This window comes from Parasteatoda tepidariorum, chromosome 9, assembly GCF_043381705.1.
Source record: "Parasteatoda tepidariorum isolate YZ-2023 chromosome 9, CAS_Ptep_4.0, whole genome shotgun sequence".
Lineage (NCBI taxonomy): Eukaryota > Metazoa > Arthropoda > Arachnida > Araneae > Theridiidae > Parasteatoda > Parasteatoda tepidariorum.
Window position 1 is genome coordinate 11,361,148 of NC_092212.1, and position 21,078 is coordinate 11,382,225.

The following is a 21,078-nucleotide window of genomic DNA, read 5'->3' on the forward strand; positions in this document are numbered from 1 at the left end:
TTCAATTCCAAAAGTACTTTAATTTACCTTTGCTAGAAATAAATGGCCCATTAAAGGGTTAAAGTCGCTGGAAAATGTATCGTTTAATATTTTATTTATTTATTAAATTTAATTTCAATTGATATTGACTATCTAGATAATTTAAACATGCACTAATCATTGGATACAGTTGTAGTGATAATGAAATTTAAAGCATTGCTGGGCACAGACATCAAAGCAATTTTTATGTCGCTACCATTAATAAATACATTCATCACAAAGCGTAAATGTTGCCAACTATGTAAATATCTTACTCGTTATTTCAATCAGTCAGGTTATTTTATTACATTTTCATCAACTAGTTATTCAAGTAAAACATGTCAGCTATAAAACGATGCTTAACAGTTTTCCTCTTTCTATTTAGCATTCTAAATTAAGCTTAAAATATTCTCATTAAATATCATTGCAAACGATTTAGTTTGTTGATGCGCGGACCTTGGCCTTTACAAGAGGTTGTTCTAGAAGACGAGCCTCTCATCGCCTGATCGTCTGCTGTGATTTAATGTCCGAAGAAGTAGAAGCGTTCCAAAACAACAAATCATGACCAATGATGTCAATTACCTTCCTGTGCGGCGGTAATTGTTACCCTGTGTGGGCGGTCGGTATCACGCTATTATAGATGGCATTTTTCATTAAGTTCCTTGAGATAGAAACTCGGCGATGGATCTTGATGAAACTCGGAACTGTAATGACAGAGCTCGTTCGTAATCCTAAAAGATGGAAAGCCTAGATGATGCTTTCATTTTACATTGTTTATGATTTCTTCGTGGAAACTATTGAAAAAGTAGAATAAATGTTAAGAGTTAGATGAAACACGATTTAAAATAGAGAGTTAGTTATATTTAAAAGAAATCGTGAGGTAATTTTTTTTAATACCATTCGCGGATTTTCTTTAGTAGATTTTAAGTATGATTTTTATTAACATCGGAACTACCTATATAATTTGCTCGCCGTTTTTAAATTATACAGAATGCAACAAATATTTTTATCATGGTTACTAACTTTTTACTCATTTTATGTCAGGATTTTTATGTGTAAACAGGTAGAAAAAAAAATATGTTTTTTTCTTAAACCCATTGCAAGGATGCCATAGGCAATTTTAAATGTAAAATATGTAACTCAATTTACCTCTATATTATCATTTATATGAAGTAGCAGTTATAAATGCATTACTTCTTTCTGAAATAGACTAATAGCAACATACTCTTGCCACCACTTTTTATTTATTCGAAATAAATGTTTTATTTATTCAAAATAAGTGTTTAATTTATTGGATATAAATGCATGACGAGTCTCAAATGTCAAATAATCCCCTAGGGGTTAATTGTAAAATTTAATAGTTGAATTTAAACTTTTACCATCAATAAAAATATTTAAATTAAAATAGTATTTGAGTGCAACTAAATAGTTAATCAGTTTTCGTTGCAATTGCTGAAAATCATCTTCATAGTCAAAATTGGCAGGTATATTTTCTCTATTTACAAGAGACGAATAAAATTATAAAACAATTGTTTTTGCTTGTAAAGAGGCGTTAATGTCGTAAACATATTTTTAAGTCGGGCATCTCTTCCACCTATGTCTGAAAAATAAGCTAATTCACAATATGCTTACGTTATGTTATTACTATTGCAAGTGAAAAATTATAACACAAAACTGTTGCCTTTATTCCTATCTATTTAGATTACTTTTATTGTTGCATACATTTTGATTTGAGTAAATATTTAATGGCACTAAATTCGTATTCAACGGCCTGAAATAATCGGTTTCCATAATTCTTAAAATATGGTTTATAAAGTGCTCGCCTCCCCATAAGGTAGCCTGGGTTCGAATCTCAGAGATGGCTGGTTGATACCGGTTGCTTCCGGCTCGCACCAACTAAAGTGGTAGACAGATCATGGGTTAGACTTCCCTTGCCGTCAGGCTAACCGTGGGGGGCTTTCGTGGCTTCCGTTTAACTATCCATGTAGCGCAAATTCAGTTTTGTTCATCAAAAAGGCATCCACGAAGGCAAATTTCTCCAAATACTTGATCCAGGAGTTCCCTTGTCTTCTGGATTGGATTTACAATTACAAGGATACGGAGTTGAACACAGGCAGTCGTAAAATTTTTGAAATAGTGTTTTCTTTTCTTTTATCATTTTTCTTTTCTTTTTTTCTTCTTTTTTACGTACTTTTTGTTCTTGTTTTCTTCTCCTGCCATGGCTTTTTTTTGTGCTTTTTTCTCCCATGATTTCTTATAGATTAAGTATTTTAGAAAGCTAAAAATTCGATGTCGACTGCTCTACTGTATTCAAACAACTACTACATATATACAAACATTTTTACTACTATTCAGCACTAGCTAAACTTCTAATATTCGTCTCTCTTCTTAAAAAATAAATAAATGTTCTTTTAACTGAATACGTAATATGTTACAAATAATAAATATTATTCAATAAACACCAGAGTCACAAACTGGCAGAGGAAATCTACCGTGCTACATTAAACAAATCATGGCGTACAAACTAATAAAAAAGGTTATAGTAGAACAAAAAAAATTATGCATAAAAGAACATCTTTGGTGGTCGTCAGATGCGTCTTTCTCAAATATCATCCCCTCCAGAAATTTCTTTTCCCCCCATTTTCTCTGTCTTACAAATTTTTAGAGCAGAAGAAATCATCTGCAGTATTTTTTCGATCGATCATTCGAAACCGAAACCATTAAAAAGAAAAGAAAAGAGGTCAAAACTTAAAATTACAAAAGTGTACGATTCCCTGCCGAGACTGAATGCTTTGCGAATGTTAAAAGAATTGACTGAGACATCGGAAAAAACCCTGAATTATTCTAAAACCGGAAAAATTTCAAATCATTTTTTGTTTAGTTGCAGCTGTCAAATGTTTGCTAAATTTATTCTTTATTATTTAAATTAATTGGCTTTTTTTTAATTATATTAGCAATCTTCTTTAATGAATCGTTCACACGTAATATAAACGTTTAAAATTGCTCAGACGTGGTGAGAATTCAAATAGTTTTAAAAAATATGTCTAAACCAATAATCAAACAATAGCAATAAAGCACGAATTATTCATTACTAAAAAATATCTTGCGCAAAAAGTTTAAAATTTCACAACAATGCAATTAAAAAAGTAAATAAGTTTTTCCGAGGAATAGCATATTTTGCAATTTAATTTTTTGGATTAATTAATTTATTCCATTGATTAATAAATTATGAAATATTTTGAATTCATAAATTTATTTTATCACGATATTTTATAACTTTTCATATTTTATAACCGTCGTTGAGCAGCAGACAACATTTTTAGTTTACGGCTACCAATGCTGAACTCCGTAGCCCTGTTATTTTGAACCCAGTACAGAAGACAAGGGAACTCTTGGAACAAGTATTGGGAGAAATTTTACATTCGTGCAGGGCTTTTTTATGGAACTAACTCACGTTTGCGTTACATAGAGAGGAAAACCTTCCACGGTTTATCTAACGGCAAGTGGACCCTAACCCATGATACAGCTACCACTGAGAATATTTCCCGTCATTGCTGTGGTCGGTGCAAACCGGGTGCGGAATTCGTATCGACCAGCCATTGCAGTGATTCAAACCCGGTCACCTCAATCGAAGACAAGCGCTCTATACTCTGAGACGATGGACTAATATTTAATGTTCAACTCCGTGGACTTATTACTTTTAATAATTTTATTTTAAGTATGAAAAATTTGAAATATTAATCACAGTGGTAGTTGCGATTTTATAATTAAAGAGATAATAAATAAATAAAAATAACAATACAATTTTTTGTCTTTTTAGTCGCCTGTGGCATTACTGTTACAAGTGGAAGTTAAAGGGTTAACTGAGATAGCCTCTAAAAACTAGAGTTATAATTCAAAGGCAACATACCATGGCGAAAAAAGCGCTCTAGCAATATGGTTAATTCTTCGCCAATTTAAAACGGACAAAGCTGCATTTTATTACAGAACTGATAGAGAACATTGCAATTTTAAAGCTGAAGTAATTGCTGTTTACCCCCTGAGTCGCCTCATTTTATGTTTCCACCCAAAATAAAAAAGGAATTCTTGTACTTGCAACGTGTGGATGCATTTATTAAATTGGACCTTCAATTCCGAGGGCCATAAAAGCGTCAGGAAGGAGGGGGGAAAAGAGCCAAATTGGCTGAGAAATTCTCACGACCCGCATGGGGTGTTGATTTGGCGGGTTTCCTCTCATCCCAGTTATTGGACGGAAGTTTGCTAGATATACTTTTGGATAAAAATTTTTTATTTAAATGTTTGCTGGAGGTGTGGTGCTATTTTTTTTTCAATCGCTTGTACGCACCTTGTTTGAGGATTAAACAAGGATGACATTCGATATTCTACTGAGGAGTGTTCAAGACTGTTGCTGTACCCATGAATGATAAAATCGTCAGGTCTCTTTTTTTTTTAAATACTAGAAAAGTCCCCCTGTAGAAATTTTCTCGAGGGAGGATGGACTTGCTACTAGGAACATATTTATTAAAATATTTTTAAAATCATATATACATATTTTTCTTTTTTATTGTTATTTTTTTTTATTAAATTTTTTTTATTGTAATTTATTTTTTGCGCACATATGTATTGTAAAAATACATGCGCGTACCAAAAAGCTTTTCAAAAATATTCTTTATTTTGAATAAAGCCACTTCCTCAAAAAATTTTTACTCAGCATTAAAGGTTTAAATCATAATTAAAAAACAATGTCATATTTTAATTAAATTCTTTAAATGAAATATGAGGATCACAAAAAGGGGTGGGGAAAGAATAATTTCTCGATTTTGATAATTTAATTTTTTTTTTTTATAAATTTTACAATAAATGTTTGTTATATCTTTTAGTTAATATTATAAGAGTTAATTTATGTGATTTCCAGTTGGATGCAAGTGCACTCTTGCTTATGCTCGTGACAAAGGATATTTTATACAATTTGGTCTATGAGGAACGAAATTCTATAATAATTTTAAATTATTATCAAAGTTCAGGATTTAAAACGTTGCCAAATTGTTTTAGTCAGGACACTAAGATTTGAACGAAAAAATTTTAACAGAAAAAAAATATTCAAAATTTATATGTTTATAAGATAGAATAACTAAAATACTTCCACTTTATTTTAACGTAAAAATAAAAATATGATTTTTCCCACGCCGGGAATTGAACCCGGGCCTCCTGGGTGAGAGCCAGGTATCCTAACCACTAGACAACGTGGGAGATACTTATATGTTTTCACTTAAATTATGAATTCTAATTTACCTTCTCTCGCCATATTCAGAGATGCCAACTACTCCGGACAAGCCAAAATAATTAGATAAACGGAAAATAACTACTAAATAAATTTTGCAAACATTTGACTATTTTTGCTTCATTTTTATAAAGTAGTGGGTTATATAAGTCTACGAATTATATAGAAATAGTGGTGGAAAAAAATCAACTAAATTGAATTTATTAAACCAAGAATCACAATTGATAAACTACCACTTTAAAATTCATATTTGCTGTCCGAAGCAGGTTGGCAGCTCTGCATACTGCAAACTTAAACGTTCTTTCAACTATTAAAAACACCGGTAGCTATAACTGCAAACAAACTGGTAGTAATAACATTTTGACTTTTTAGTTGAGAAAAGTAAACTATCCAAGACTACAACTGCTTATAAACATTAAAACATGTATCAACTCACAAAAAATTAACATGTAAACATGCTCAGTTGGAGCAAAAGAATTGGTAGCTGCAAATCGTTTCTTTTCTCGAAAAAAGAATATAGAAATAAATAAATTGCACAAAAAAATATTAAAATATCAATTTGTAACATAAAACCAAGATAGTATTTTACTATCTTTTAATAACCAAAATTTCAAAAAGCACTGCCTGAGAGAAATAAACTTTTAGAAGAAATATATATATTTTTTTATAAGAAAGCAGTGTGATTTTCTGACAATAAATACGTGCGGTAACTAATTATAACTATAAGCCGTAACTATAAATCACATTAATAAAAAAGCGATGCTCTTTATCTATGCCATCTGCATTTTTCATCACGTACCTTTCATTGTTTTAAATTTATATTTATTTATTAGTACACGCTAAATTTCTGCCTAAAAACTGTAAAAACCTGTATTACTTTTTTCTATTTTTACTCTTGCGACAAAATCGAAGAAAAATATACATTCGTAAAAGCTTTTTTTTTACATCAATAATTTTTGTTTCAAAATACTGAATGATTTAAACCGCTGATTTTAATCATTTTATTCAAATCATTGGCCCTGATTGACCTAATTAAAAATTATAAAATTCATGATAAAGAATCTATCAACTATAGCGAATTTCTTGCGGTCAGGAAAATTTTTTAAACTGGTAGCAAAAGAGTGAGGTATATCTGGATAGTTTAAACTATCAATAAATATTTGATTTAACCCTTTGGCTACTAACGGGACACATTTGTTCCAACAAATGTTTAAAAATTACTAATGGACATATGTATCCCACCATTAAGTACGGCCGGGATATATATCTCCCAGCCTCTAAATTGATAACCGCTTGTCAGAAAAATCCCAATACTAAATTTGCCTTATTTGTGACCTATTTTGTCCTTTTGAATAATAAACGCGACAAAAAAAATCCTTTTTTAAAATTCGTAGTCAAAGGATTAAAGGAAATATTTATGGTTGCAAAAATTAACTCCGGAATAATTTCGTAATTAACCAATGAAAGATAATCATAAGCACTTTTCAGAAATCTTGAAAAATCTTAGCTACCGCTCATTTATTTATTTTTTTTCCAGGTTGTGGGAACCCTGCGATAAGAATTAGTTGGGTGAATTAAACAGAAATAAATATTTAAAAAAATTTCGAACTTTAAAGATATAAAATGATTCTTCCCACGCCGGGAATTGAACCCGGGCCTCCTGGGTGAGAGCCAGGTATCCTAACCACTAGACCACGTGGGATACACTTCAACAGTTTTAAATTTAAAACTTTTTCTAATATTTGATTCTGTTTTCCTGCTAATTTTAAGAGTATTATTTATAAAATTGTACTGTAAAATTTTTTTCACTAGTGATAGTGACATAAGAATAAAATGTGGGCAAAAATAATTTAATGTTCTTGCCACAACTTATTCACCGAGGTACAACAATTCTGCATTAATATATGTTTTCAATTAATTCGCAAGTAGTGATGGTTAAAATCATTCTAAGTTAAATTTTTAGATTCAAAAATGAAATAGAAAAGCATAACTGTTGCTGTCGCTTAAATTATAAAAATAAATTCTTCATGATTAAAGAATTACCTCCAATTGCAATTTTTTTTTTCTCTGTCCGTTTTTACTTTGATCTTTCTTGCTAAATATTGATGTAAATATTAAATTCATTTTAAACGATAAAACTATGACTTGATATTTTAAAAATTTGAAGGATCAAAAATATCATTAAGGTTTTTATGTAATTCGATACATGGCATATTGTTCGATTATATACATTTTAGATTGTTATCTTTTGACATTGCCGCTTCAACATTTGAATAAATATAATTAGGGTTTTATTATGCTTTATGAATTGTTCATTCTAGATTTATTAGAGATAATTTTATTAATGTATTTAAAAGCGATATTTTTTACACGAGCTACGCAAAAATATAAATGTTGTCTAATATTATAAAAACGTAAGGACTTAAAATATTAACTTACCTGTCAAACAATCGTATAATTGTATTGTTTTAATTTTTTCATTAACTAAAGGAAGTTTCAACTGACTTCATTCTATTTAATTCATTACTTCACATTCTAATAAAATTCTAATAAAATTCTAATGAATTCATTACTTTGCATTCTAATTATTATAATCTCTCATTAACTATTTACATATTTTCCTAATTACCAACTTGCCCAGTCATTGAGTGAATATTTAACTGGTAGCAATATTTTTATTTTAAAAATCCTAATGGTATGATTTTAAATGTAGATGAAGAAGTTTAATATAAAAAATTGCTAATGCCATTTTTTGGCTGGAACATTAACATATTAATGCCAAATTTGAGGATTATTCATTGAAAGACTAAAAATTAATACTGGTAGCAAACAAAATACTATGAATGTTATAAAGTGGTGAACAATTAAAAACTAAAGCTTTCTGAATTATGGGTGATTTTGGCAACACTTTAAAAGGCTCTCTTCAAAAATAATTTTATGGCTTTCTAGATGAACTCTTGAGTTGCTCACATGTAGTAGTGTGGAAAATAAATTGAAATCAACTTTAATAAACCAAGAAATCCTGTAAGATAGCTAATGTTTTGCAACGAGGCCAACTTACTTCGAATAAAGAATAAATAGTTTCTTCATATGTCTCTAAATTTATGTTTCAATATATGATTCGTAAATTCTAATGACAGAGTTGGTTTGATAAACAGAAGAAGAAAAATATTGGGGAGCTGCAAGATAATGCGTTTTTTGAAAAATATTTTATAGTGTCGTATTATAAAATTTTTATAGTGTTATATTAAATATTTTATAGTATGGACAATTAAAAACTAATGCTTTTAGAATTTTGCCAACATTTTAAAAGTTACCATGAAGACCATGAGAGAGCTGAAATTCAGTAGCATTTCATAAAAACTTATGATTCATTTTCATGTAGTGGTGTGGAAAATAACTTTAAATCAAATTTACAGAACAAAGAATAATACATAAAAACATTAACTTAGCTACCACTGGAAAAAAAGAATTTTTCCAAAAAACGTAACAAGTTGGTTGCTTTGCAACTGTGATTGAATTTTAGGGATGTCACTAGCGACGGAAATGTAAAAAGTGGGGACAAATTAATAGCAAAAAAGATAAAATAAATAAAAGAGTTAAAATTTCTTTTAACGTATTTTTTTTTTCTTTTTTGCTTACTAATGTGCTGGCTACGTATGCATACCTGCTAACTTTCACTCTTTCTGAGAATGAATTTCCCAAGTGGTAGTAAAACAATAACCGAAAAACAATCTCACTCAAAAATATATTTATATTTTGACTAGGTTAAAATTCGCTATCGTAAAGATTAGTGTAGTGATTGGCTCACCGCTAGAGGGCGATTAAAGATTTAAGATAGAGAGAATGAAGAGGAGCCGGCGCGTAGGCCGGTCTTTCCTCGATAAGAGAATATTTCTGTAATTCTATTTTGGCCGCTGAGGGCCCTTATAATATATTCATTAAGTTTTGTTTTGTCGTTTTAAATATTAATAAATATTATTTTGTTGTGTTACATTGGATATATTTCAAAAGCAATAGTGCACATAACAATTAGTATGCTTTTATATATTTGTTGTAATTATTTATATGTAGTGGTGGTCAAACTCATTTATAATTATTATTTTAATTCAAAAATTTTAATGGCATGACATGCGTTTCGGTACCACTTCAAATACAAAATTAAAATCTTCCGGGAGTTGGCAGGTATGCCTTTCTACTTACTAATGAACTGGGCGTCTGAGGCTATTACGGCCCTTTGGGAAAGGGCTGTAAGGACAACTGGGATTTATACTTCATACCTGCCAACTTTTAATCTTTCCCATTTTCATTTTTTCCAGTGGTATTAAAAGGGAATCAAAACTTCAATTTTAAGCAAACAAATACGTTGTATTTGTGAAAACTTAAGTTGACAACCATGATAGTAACGCATATTAATATATGTGTTTAATTTTTGAAAGAATTGTGGATAATTTTTGAAAAATTAAGTTTATAAAAGAAAAAATAGTATATTCTTACTACCACATTAAATATGAAAATAAAATCTTNAACTTACTTCGAATAAAGAATAAATAGTTTCTTCATATGTCTCTAAATTTATGTTTCAATATATGATTCGTAAATTCTAATGACAGAGTTGGTTTGATAAACAGAAGAAGAAAAATATTGGGGAGCTGCAAGATAATGCGTTTTTTGAAAAATATTTTATAGTGTCGTATTATAAAATTTTTATAGTGTTATATTAAATATTTTATAGTATGGACAATTAAAAACTAATGCTTTTAGAATTTTGCCAACATTTTAAAAGTTACCATGAAGACCATGAGAGAGCTGAAATTCAGTAGCATTTCATAAAAACTTATGATTCATTTTCATGTAGTGGTGTGGAAAATAACTTTAAATCAAATTTACAGAACAAAGAATAATACATAAAAACATTAACTTAGCTACCACTGGAAAAAAAGAATTTTTCCAAAAAACGTAACAAGTTGGTTGCTTTGCAACTGTGATTGAATTTTAGGGATGTCACTAGCGACGGAAATGTAAAAAGTGGGGACAAATTAATAGCAAAAAAGATAAAATAAATAAAAGAGTTAAAATTTCTTTTAACATATTTTTTTTTCTTTTTTGCTTACTAATGTGCTGGCTACGTATGCATACCTGCCAACTTTCACTCTTTCTGAGAATGAATATTCCAAGTGGAAGTAAAACAATTACCGAAAAACAATCTCACTCAAAAATATATTTATATTTTAACTAGGTTAAAATTCGCTATCGTAAAGATTAGTATGCTTTTATATATTTGCTGTAATTATTTACATGAAGTGGTGGTCAAACTCATTTATAATTATTATTTTAATTCAAAAATTTTAATGGCATGACATGCGTTTCGGTACCACTTGAAATACAAAATTAAAATCTTCCGGGAAAACCGGAAGAGTTGGCAGGTATGCTTTTCTACTTACTAATGTGCTGGCAATGTTCGCTCGTTGTACTGGAACTGGGCGTCTGAGGCCATTACGGCCCTTTGGGAAAAGGGCCGTAAGCATACCTGCCAACTTTTAATCCCTTCCATTATCATTTTTCCCAGTGGTATTAAAATGGAATTAAAACTTCAATTTTAAGCAAGCAAATACGTTATATTTGAGAAAACTTAAGTTAACAACCATGATAGTAACGCATATTAGTATATGTGATTAATTTTTGTAAGAATAGTGGTGATCAAAATCATCTAAAAATTAAGTTTATAAAAGAAAAAATAGTACATACTTACTACCACTTTAAATGTGAAAATAAAATCTTCCGGAAAATCCGGAAGAGTTGGCAGGTATGCGTAAGGGTTATTGAGATTCATCCTGAAATTAGACTTAGAACAAAATAGAAATTCCTACGTGTGTACTTACTTTAAATAAAAAAACATTTGCAATGTAATTCACGGTGGTAGATTTGATTTAATTAAATCGATTAAGTAAATATAAATGAATTCATAGTCTCTACCACTTCGTACATTTTTAGTAACAAGTGGCAACCCTGAAAAAGCCATTTCGCTGTCACTTGGGAAAATTAACCTCGAAAACCGCAAAAGCACTATTAACCTATTACTTAGTACACTTTTTCTTTTTTTTACGTAACATAACACTTCTGGTGATAGTTTAATCTTCGAATTTAATATTGTAACAATAATAATATTCAACCGTCATTTTCCATCAAACGAAACCAAGTCAAACCCTTTTTACTTATTTATTTTTTAAAAAAAATTCTCCCCTTAAAATGTACCTGTACCAATAGCTGGTATAGGAAAGATGATAGAGTTTAGTCTGTAAGGGAGAGTGAAAGAAAAAAAAAAAAAAAAACCTTGTGCAAGGTTTATGGGAAATAAATTACAGGTTATTGGGACAGACAGAGTTGAGATTATAGAAAGTTTTTTTTACATCCCTTTTCATCCTGTTAGAAACCGGTTCCCAAAGGGAGGGAGGAGACTTCACCCCACCCCTCTGATCTCTCCGGAAGAGTTCAAACAGTTTCCATTTCTTATTTTAATTAANTTTTTTTTTTTTTTTTTTTTTTTTTTTTTTTTTTTTTTAAGTGAAACGAAAGATGTAACTTATTCTTTATGTGAGTTTTGTAAATATTGCACAGTATTTCATGTTCCATGTAGCTCTTTTTTAAAATCTTTTTTAATTTAATTTTGTTTTATTTTATAACCGTCGTTGAACAGCCAACCCAATTTAGGGTTTACGACTACGAAAATTCAACTCCGTAGCCTTGTAATTTTGAACCCAATCCAGAAGACAAGGAAATCCTGTATCAAGTATTGGTAGAATTTTACCGTCGTGAAAGACTTTTTAATAGAACTAAGCCGCATTTGCGGTACATGGAGAGGAAAAACATGAAAATTCCCACGGTTAGCCAGACGGCAAGGGGACTTTAAATTTTGATCCGTCTACCACAGAGGATATTTAACGTCAGCACTGTAGTCGGTGCAAGCCGGGTGCGGGATTCTTATCAACCAGCCATTGCTGTGATTCGAACCCCGGCTCAATCTTTTTTAAATGAAATTTATTTAAGAATAACTTTCGTTTTCGAATGTTTTGTATCATGTAATCATTTGTATTTATTTCAAATAGTCATTTGTGTTACCATACCAAAATTTACATTTAATTACTTATATAAAATTTACTGTAGAATATTTTTTCAAGAATCTTTTGGGTTTGCTCTCAATGGTCATAACTAAACCCAGGGGCGCGACAGCCCATAGAAGGCCATGGCCTATGTGCCCATCTCAGTTTTCTTTACCTTGAGTTCTGGGGTGCAGGAACAAAAGTTCTGGTTGGGTGGTCACCGGAATGCCGAACCCCCAGTGTTTAGTCCCTAAGTATGCTTGATACTTATTTTATCTACCCAGTGAAGAGTGAAGGGATGAAAGGCTGCACTTGATTTCTGAATTTCCTTGAAGAAATTTTCCGCAATTTTTTTTTTTTTTTTAATAAATTTAACACAATTTTTTTTTCTAATTCTCTGTTATATTTTTTAAAACACTTCAAAAGTGAAGAGATTTTAGCGTCTTAGGTAAGCATTGCTCATCATACCCTCCTCTCCTCTTGTTACTAAAAATAAAGAAATCACAAAATCCCTCACCCCTGCTTACTCTATGCCCCCCCCCCTCTTCATCTAAAGAAGTCTCTGTAACTCAACACACAGAAATTTTTAGCACTTTTTTTTTATCTCCTCTATTTTTATTTATTTATTTATTTCAATTACAACGGTGATGTGTTAAATTAAAGCTTGATCTCACGAATGAAGAATATTCTTTTACCCACATTCAACATAAAATTATAAATAAGGTATTTTTACTACCGTAAACTGCACAAAAAATTCTGTGAGTAGCTTTACTACACACCAAATTTTATCCGAAAATCTTCTTTCTCAAAGAACAAAATGTTCTTTGAAGAGGGGCGAAGATAGTGAACTAAATTCTTGGAATTCGAAAACTGGTTTCGTTCTTCTTCTGAAAATAAATCATTCTACTCCTAAAGAAAAATAATCGTCGGCGCATGCCACAAGAAGGAAAAAAAAAAAAAAAAACGAANAAAAAAAAAAAAAAACGTAGCCCTGATGATTGCTACAGATAAACTCTTCACTTCTATATTGCTGTTACAAAAATGTTTATGTGCTAAATTCAGAGGAAGAAAAATATTGTTAAAGAGCCCACGCATTAGATTTAAAAACACAGCTACTATGAGTATATTCCATTTTTCGTTTTTTAAAATTTTATTTTATCATATCATTGACTATTATTTTGTACCAGAAACACATAAATTTTTTGTCCAATTCCAATTATGTACATTATTTGCGTTGAATAAGAATTAATTAATTTATTTTTTACTGAAAATGAGATAATTATAAAATTATATACAATGGATGTAATTACCCATTATGCAAGAAACACGAGGATGGTTAAGAGGTCACTATATCGTGGGAGACACTTTTCATGGCAAGTTCTGTTTCACTTCCATTGGTATTCTAAAATTCAAAGAAAAGTACGCTAAAGTTAAATCTAGAGTAAATCATGAAGTTTCAAATAATGAAAAAAAATTTCTTTTTTTTTATTCTTCAAAATACGAAAATTTAAACAAATTATGAGTGGTTAACTTAGGAATACGCAGTGTTATTCTGAAATAATTTGATTTTATTTTTTTACCATTCAATATTTCATGGTTAATTTTATGTTTAACTGAACTCACTTTATCTATACTTTCAATTACTTCTTCGGGTTAAAGAGAATTTGTCCTCGAGGAGTTCTCCAGCCGTATATGGTCCTTTTAACTGATTTTAACTATAAACAATAATAAAATTCTAAAACCGGAACCTTCTTTCCGTGAAATGATACTGGGTGTATAACTGAAGGTTTCATTGATGGTGATTTAAAAAAAGGGGGGAGGGGGGATTATTATAGATTAATTTTAATTCTTGTGCAAGTTTTGAAAATTAAATAATCAGAATTATAAAATAAAATGATAGTATGAAGTATAAATAAAAGAAATGTGTAAATAGTACTGAATATTACAAAAATTTATCAATAAGACATATCAGTCATAAAATGACTTGTTTATATCATTCAAAATAATCGAAACATTATTCTATATAGTGCGCTGGCTTTACCACCAGAAATATTTATTTCTGCTTGTTTAATTTATAGATCTACATTACATTAAGTAGGGATGACCGAAATTTTTCACTACCACTATAATTTAGATTTCGAATTATTCATAGATATGATTTCTTACGTTCATTTATATTATATTATACGTTCTCCTTTAATAAAAGCAGAAAAAAATACGATATATTATATAGATAGTGGCAAATTTTATTATCCCGTGTCAACCCTCCGTTATATTATGACAAGTTTTGTACAATCTATTTAATTAACACGTTGAATCCCATGGGGGTGACCGGTGAAGCCAAGATTATTAGAAACACATAATTCGAATAAATTTTTTATATTATTATCGTTACTAAAATGGCTTGAAGAAACTAATGCAATATAGAACACACAAAAATAGTTTTATTTATATACACAGAGATGCCAACTTGCTCCGGACAGCGAATAAATATCATCAAGTAGTAGTTTATTAATTGTGATTTTTAGTTTAATAAATTTAATTTAGTGGATTTTTATCCACCACTATTTCTAAACAATTCGTAGGGTTTTATAATTCGCCACTTTTTTCAGATAGTGACCTATCTGAAAAAAGTGGCGAATTATAAAACCCTACGAAAGCTTAACCTTTTAAAAAAACAAGCAAAATCTGTTTAATATTTGCAAATTTAGTTTGTAGGTATTTACCATTCGGCCAGATGGGCAAGCCTTGTAAAATTAGTGTGTTAAACTTATTTAAGTTGACCAAACCTAAAACTTTTTAATCAACTTTTATTTTATTAAATATCTTTGCCAAATTTATTTAATAAATTATTTTGATTTATTAATTAAATTTTAAAAATCCAAGTGAGATTTTTTGGAGTAATGATTCGTTATGATACATAACATCATGTAGAAAAACATGAATAGCATATTATATGTAATATATAGAATAATGTATATATAGAAAATGTAGAAAATATATAAAATTTCTATATATACATGTAATGTTTATATAGAAAAACATAAATAACATAATATGTATATTATTAGAAAATTATGTATTGAAAGAATATATTATTTTGTATAGATATATATATATATCTATACAAAAAATTCTCATTTTATTTATTCTCATCATTTTATTCTCTCATTTTATTTATTTTTATTTAAAATTGTTAATATATTGCTACGCCCATGGTTAATAATACTTAAGATTAGCATTCTTATTACTTTTTGACATCCTACAGATCCAAGTCTATATAATCCAAATATTGACCCTAAAATTACTTATTACAAAAAGTCTTTATATTTATTAATTCGATCGCGTATCTTAAAAAAATCTTTAAAATATCTTCTATTATTTTCTTCTACAAGATCGCCCATAGTTTAGAAAGACCTGTTTTGAAAGCTGCTTAAATACTGAGTTAATTCTTTTTTTGGGAACATGACAAAAGGAAAAAGCTCGTTTTTCTTTCACACAATAGACGCCAAGCTAAGTGTAAATTATTTTCTCCACAAACTGCAAATTTTCGTCTTCAAAGGTAATTCACCGTCCAAGCCTTAACATAAGCTGCTTATTATGTTTGGAAAATAACCATAAACACAACAGTAAAGAATTGTGTTTGTAACTTTGCCCGCCCTAGCTACCTTCGAAATTCTTTATCACTTTTCTTTTTTCCACCATTAAGAAGCTTGTTACATATGATTTTCTTCCTAAGAATTCTGTATTGTAGTATTCATTTTCTTTCAGGAAACCTTGAAAAGGTCGAGTAGTTTAAGGTTATTTTGTTTGTTGGGAAAAAGCTTGTATCAAGATCAAGTTTAATTGCATATATATTTTACTTCATAAGTGATTTATAATGAGGGTTACTTAAATTAAACTAAATTAATTTTAGATTAAATTTGGCTGGAAAAAGTTTAAGGAACATGTGTAATCTTAGCTAATGAGAAATTCTTGAATTGTTTTATTAGTCAATTTATTTTTGTATTGTAGTAATCGTAGATTTTCTTCTAATTGGATTAAAAGAAAAATACGTTCTTTATTTTAAATAGGATTTCTGTAATAACGAGTATGAAAATTAATTTAATTGATATAATTTTTTTAGGTAGAAATATATATTTTTAATTCAACCTCTTCAAGATGAACGAGTCATAAATGCGTTCGTACAGAATCAGAACTTAAAAAACTAAAAAGCGGTAGCTTGAAAGTCGATGTGGGTAATTTTAATCTCTTCGAATCTGTTACAATCTTTACTTATGAGAAATTCTAGAATTATATTATTAGTCAATTTATTTCTGTATTGTAATATTCGTAGATTTTCATTTAATTGGATTAAATGAAAAATGCGTTTTTTATCTGAAATAGGATTTTAATAATACCGGATATCGAAATTAATTTAGCAGATCTAACTAATTTAAGTTGAAATGTATCATTTTAACTTTACCTCTTTGAGATGCGAGAGTCATAAATGCATTCATTCAGAATCAGAACATAAATAATAAATAGCAGTAGTAGGACGTGGATACTTTAACTAGGTTAAACTAGGACGTGGGTACTTTAATACTTATTTTTGTTTTCACATTATTCGACTGAATAATTCAAACTTAAATATATAATACAAAAACAAAGGTTTAACTACATAATTTTATTTAACAAAACTTAGCAAAAATAAGAAAGTGGTAAGCAAATAAATGTCTAAAAAATTTGTTTAATTTATGAATATGATTGGTTTGTTTTATTCACTTATCAACCACTACAGATTCAATTCTCATATATATATGATAAATTTCTCTCTAATACATTTAAAATAGAATTTGCGCAGATTACTTATAAAATACCGTGTGGAGGCTTTCTGATGAATAAGGTGATGGTTAAATAAGTGAACTTTCGGAATTCTCCAACTAAAGTCCGAAGAATTTTCTTTCATCTTAAAACGTTCGGAAAACTTATGCCTAAATATTTAATAGTAAATTTGATAAAAAGTTGTTTCTCACATCATTGAAAAAAAAAATCTAAAATATCCAAAAGTTATTTCACTATAAAGTGATCATTTTACAAACACGGATATGATAAAAATATTCATTAAAAAAACTTGACATAATTTTTTTTTTCAAAATATTTTAGTATTTTTTTTTCGAGGCGAAAGAAACTGTCATCAGTCAGCATCTATCTGTTTATTTTTTGAGTCGCTCTCCTCTTTTTTATCTTCTGTCTAGGTAAACAGATTTCAACCTCTCAAAAAATAAAACAAATAAACTTTGATGGATTATAAAATGGCGCTAACACAGCTATTAACAGGGAAAACATCACAGCTGTGTTGATATTTTTAGCACGATTGAGGTACTTTATTTTTATTATTTATTTTTTATAATGCTTAAATGCATACAGTTACTAGTTTCAATCTTTTCAGTTACAACAATGTAGTGTCACTTGAAGAAAATAAAGTGCATTAAAGAAAATAAAGCAATTAAACATTTTCCTATTTAATTCCGTTTTTTGCTTTCTCTTTAAAAATTATAATTCATTTTGTCTATTGGTAACTTGATGTTAATGCATTCACTTTCCTATTGACCCGTTTAAGATTTAAAATAAAGGCATGTTAGCTTATAAAATTTTGAAGCCTAATTCTGTGCTTAGTCTCTTATTTTAACTAACTGGGTTCAAGTTTTAAACAAAACAGAGTTGTACTGTGGATTCAAGCCTTGATTAANTAAAAATATTCATTAAAAAAACTTGACATAATTTTTTTTTTCAAAATATTTTAGTATTTTTTTTTCGAGGCGAAAGAAACTGTCATCAGTCAGCATCTATCTGTTTATTTTTTGAGTCGCTCTCCTCTTTTTTATCTTCTGTCTAGGTAAACAGATTTCAACCTCTCAAAAAATAAAACAAATAAACTTTGATGGATTATAAAATGGCGCTAACACAGCTATTAACAGGGAAAACACCGCAGCTGTGTTGATATTTTTAGCACGATTGAAGTACTTTATTTTTATTATTTATTTTTTATAATATTTAAAGGCATACAGTTACTAGTTTCAATCTTTTCAGTTATAACAATGTAGTGTCATTTGTAGAAAATAAAGTGCATTAAAGAAAATAAAGCAATTAAACATTTTCGTATTTAATTCCGTTTTTTGTTTTCTCTTTAAAAATTATAATTCATTTTGTTTATAGGCAATTTGATGTTTATGCATTCACTTTCCTATTGATTCGTTTAAGATTTAAAATAAAGGCATGTCAGTTTATAAAATTTTGAAGCCTAATTCTGTGCGTAGTCTCCAATTTTAACAACTTTTCACGACGGCTAGGCAGCATTATGTATATACCGGATATCAGAAGATACAGGGCCTGCTTATCGGCTAGGTAAACAAATGCTGGGGCCCACAATTTCTGAAGGGCCTCAAAAATTAGTAAAGGTTGGCTAGCTTTGTGTTGGTTTAAGTACTAAATAAAAAATAATTGTAGCTTACAAAAAAAAATAATAATTCAGCTAATCAGTGACTTTGAGCAAAAATCGCTGATTTCAATTGTTTGTGGTCACTTAATTATTTTTATTTCGATATATCATTGTTTTGTTGTTTTATATTTTGCTTTAATTTATAGATACATAAACTTTTTCTCAGAAAAATAATCTTCAATTGTCTGCTTTAAAAATTTCTAAGAATGTTTCTATTAAATCATGCAGTCCAATAGATTATTTTTTATTTTTAGGACTACTCTTCAGTAATTTAATTTTAAAATGTCTTGTAAGGGGCCCGAAAATTTGGTGGACCTTGGGCCTGAATTTGTCTTGACGTGTGTAAAATCAAACATATTAAACAAAGAATAAATTATGAAAACATAAATTGTGCTATTACTATAAAAAGTTTTTCCACAAAACAACACAAATTGGTATTTCAATTATTATAATGGATTGAAAAAATTATTCGATTTATAAAAATTATTAACATCACCGAAAGATATGGTAAATTATATGGAATACAATCCTTAGTTCAATGCTCCTCGCCAATTCTTTCAACTCTGTCATTTACTTGAGAAATGGGACTGAGATTTAACCTTGTCCAATGAATAGGTCAGTCTCTCCACCTCCCCCTATTGTTCCACTTGATGGTTCTCTTGGACTTGGCCTTGTGAAACATTTTTAATGATGGAATCTAATGACGAGGAAGTGGAATAAATCAGAGTTAATCTGACTCAACTTTTTCATCTTAATGTGTCATCTTGTTGCAACAAATCGTCACATTTTATATAATCAAGTAAAAACACTCGTAATAATTTTTGGTGCTTATTTATATCTGCTCTATTCTTTTCTTTTATTAGGGTATTTATGTTAGTCTCCCATAATGTGAACTATTAGCAGAGATGCCAATTGGTCCGAATTAGATGAAAATAAATAAATAAAAAAATTAATAAAATTTAAAAAAAACGGCTGAGAGCTACTAACTAAAATTTACAGATTTTCGGTTAATTTTGCAATTTTTTTTAAAAAAAGCTCAATAACTGTAACAAAGTGGCGTATCTCATAAGACTTTGAATTATTCAGAATTCATTTCTTTTATTAGCGTAGTTAGTCTCCCATAATGTGAACTATTAGCAGAGATGCCATCTGGTCAGAATTAGACAAAATATTACTAAAAATAAATAAATTTTAAAAAATAAATAAAACGGTTGAGAGCTACGAAAATGTGCAGATTTTCGATTAATTTTGCAATTTTTTTTAAAAAAAGCTCAATAACTGTAACTGTAACAAAGTTGTGTGTCTTATAAGACTTTGAATTATTTAGAAGTACTGGTGTCCTAAAATTCCTATTAATCGAATTTTACAAAACCAAGAATCATACATTAAAAAATTACCTTTTGAAAATTTTTATCTTCTGCCCGGAGCAAGTTGGCATCTCAGTATTAGGTTGGCAACTAAATTTTATTTCGTACTCATAGTTACCAACCAATTTTTAGTTACTATTGTTACTCAACACTTAACCCCCTCCCACAGTATTTAAAATGGTGAGACGTTTATTAATTGTTAAGGTAAAGGCACACCCTTCACCCCTTGGGGGTTTTAGGGTACCATTTCCTGAGTGGGTAAGTTTTGTTTTTGTTCTTAATTCAGTTCATGCTTTTCATTTATAAAAATATCAATTGAACACATTTTAAAAGCTAAAAATGTAAAGAGAAATGCACTAGCAGAAAATGAATCAATAAAATGAAATAAAGAAATAAAAATTGTGCATAGTGAGCAAAACAACTTATTTTGTATGGAAATACTTTGAGCTCAATACTTCACATTCTCAAATTAGGTTAAGTTTTTATATTTGGCAATGCTTGAAAATTATTTTAGGTAATTCTAATTAATATTATTTATAGTCTGAGGATAATAAAAATAATAAATTGCACAAAACTAAATGTATCCTCCTAAACCGCTGAACCAAACCTAATAATCCAATCATTTAGTATTTTTATCAATCTGTATTCGTGCCGAAATAGCTCAGTTGGGAGAGCGTTAGACTGAAGATCTAAAGGTCCCTGGTTCGATCCCGGGTTTCGGCAATTGTTGTATCCTCGGTACTATAGTGGTCAGTATCCCCGCCTGTCACGCGGGAGACCGGGGTTCGATTCCCCGCCGGGGAGATTTTTTTTCATCCAAAAGCTATATAT

At 29.4% G+C, this 21,078-nt stretch overlaps 1 protein-coding gene and 4 non-coding genes across 5 annotated transcripts in view; 3 read left to right on the forward strand and 2 right to left on the reverse strand.

Annotated features, from left to right (window-relative positions):
• Positions 1-21,078, forward strand: part of LOC107436801 (actin remodeling regulator NHS) — a 108,382-nt gene that overhangs the window by 24,396 nt on the left and 62,908 nt on the right. The gene's annotated exons all lie outside the window — the stretch shown is intronic.
• On the reverse strand, positions 5,197-5,268 carry TRNAE-CUC (transfer RNA glutamic acid (anticodon CUC)). The gene has a single exon. It is a non-coding gene; the product is annotated as a tRNA-Glu (tRNA).
• On the reverse strand, positions 6,930-7,001 carry TRNAE-CUC (transfer RNA glutamic acid (anticodon CUC)). The gene has a single exon. It is a non-coding gene; the product is annotated as a tRNA-Glu (tRNA).
• TRNAF-GAA (transfer RNA phenylalanine (anticodon GAA)) lies at positions 20,898-20,970 on the forward strand. The gene has a single exon. It is a non-coding gene; the product is annotated as a tRNA-Phe (tRNA).
• On the forward strand, positions 20,980-21,051 carry TRNAD-GUC (transfer RNA aspartic acid (anticodon GUC)). The gene has a single exon. It is a non-coding gene; the product is annotated as a tRNA-Asp (tRNA).